Raw genomic sequence first — 1893 nt, forward strand, 5'->3', positions numbered from 1 at the left:
AAAGCTATGATCAACTTCTGGTCTGAGAGCAAGTCCATCTCCTTTGCCGGCTGTGTGACCCAGCTCTTCCTCTTTGCCTTGTTCATTGTTGCTGAGGGATTTCTCCTGGCAGCCATGGCTTATGACCGCTTCATTGCCATCTGCAACCCACTCCTCTACTCTGTCCAGATGTCAACTCATCTCTGCATTCAGTTGGTAGCTGGTTCCTATTTTTGTGGCTGCATCAGCTCAATTCTTTTGACCAGTGTGACTTCACTTTGTCCTTTTGTGCTTCCCGAGCTATTGAACACTTCTACTGTTATTACCGTCCACTTCAAAGGATTTCTTGTTCTGATCTATACCTTCATAAGATAGTTTCCTTTTTCTTATGCAGCATTATTATTTTGCCTACCATAATTGTCATTATTGTGTCCTATATGTATATTGTGTCCACGGTTCTAAAGATAAGATCCACTGAGACGTAAGAAAGCCTTCTCTACTTGCAGCTCTCACCTAGGAGTCGTGAGTGTACTATATGGTGCCATCATTTTTATGTATTTCATCCCTGACAGATTTCCTGAGCTGAGTAAAGTGGCTTCCTTATGTTACATCTTAGTCACTCCCATGTTGAATCCTTTGATTACTCTCTGAGAAACAAAGATGTCAAAGAAGCTCTGAGAAAGATTCTGGGGAAAAAAAATATTTTTATTTAATTCTCTCTTAACAATGATATAACTGAAGGGCCTGAACATTATAACAATTTTGGAAGGCATTGTTGCACATAAAGCACTCACAATTTTGAAATATTTTAGAAAGTTTATTCCTTTGAATCCCATGTACTTGAAGATGAAGATCACATTTGGGTGGATTTTTCCTGTTGATTTTAGAGTGAAATGGCTTTCTCTGTACTTCATCTTCATTTGGGTAAAGATCATGATTGCCACGTAATTTGATTTTAGGGAAAATATATTCCAAGTTTGCTACTGGCACTCAGAGGATGATGTTGAGATATATTGTTTATCTTGAATTAGGAACAAATGTTATATAAGTTATATAATTGGTGATATAACAAAATCTGATATAATAAGACAGAACAAAATATAAGATTGATCCAAGAAATCTTTTTGAGTACTGGATGAGAGAAACATATGCTCTAGAGCATACAAAATCCTAAGGGTCACACATTAGTTGCTCAATTATCCAGAAGCTGAATGATTGACACACTTCTTTAATGTTTTCTCTGGCTTAGATGAATTCTTGCAAATCCTCTCTCTTCACAGGAAAACTGTAATGAAAATGAACAAAAAATAAATGTAATTCATTTTTTGTTATATATGGCTTAGTGAGAATTAATTCATCACATTGATAATTATTGAATTTTGGTGTACTACTTGCCCTATAACATTCCCTACATATAAATAATTTCAGTACTTAGCTCACCATGAAATAAGAGGAAATAGCTAACTAGAGAATTAAAATACCATATGGAAGTCCACTGCAAAAGACATTTATAAACACAGAAAGAGCGCAACCTCTTAAGGGGACAGGTCCTAATGATCAGGGAACTTGTCCAAAGCACATTTTTAAAAACAAATAGCATTGACCACACCTGGGTGGCTCAGTGGGCTGGGACCTCTGCCTTTGGCTCCGGTCATGGTCCCAGAATCCTGGGGTTGAGCCCTGAGTTGGGCTCTCTGCTCAGCAGGGAGCCGGCTTCCCTTCCTCTCTCTCTGCCTGCCTCACTGCCTAGTTGTGATCTTTGTCAAAGAAATAAATAAAAATCTTTTAAAATAAATAAATAAAGAGCATTAAGCAACATGAAATAAATAGGCTTCTATACAAAGGGAGAAATAACTATATGGTGAACTTCATGATGTTTGTTATGCACAAGACAATGAGTGAAGGATTAGCTTT

The 1893-nt window shown here is 37.2% G+C and overlaps 1 pseudogene; it reads left to right on the forward strand.

Moving 5' to 3' along the window:
- Positions 1-3: 3 nt before the first annotated feature.
- Positions 4-692, forward strand: LOC132009251 (olfactory receptor 9K2-like; annotated as a pseudogene).
- Positions 693-1893: the final 1201 nt, after the last annotated feature.

The sequence above is a fragment of the Mustela nigripes genome, unplaced genomic scaffold (assembly GCF_022355385.1).
Source record: "Mustela nigripes isolate SB6536 unplaced genomic scaffold, MUSNIG.SB6536 HiC_scaffold_9207, whole genome shotgun sequence".
NCBI lineage: Eukaryota > Metazoa > Chordata > Mammalia > Carnivora > Mustelidae > Mustela > Mustela nigripes.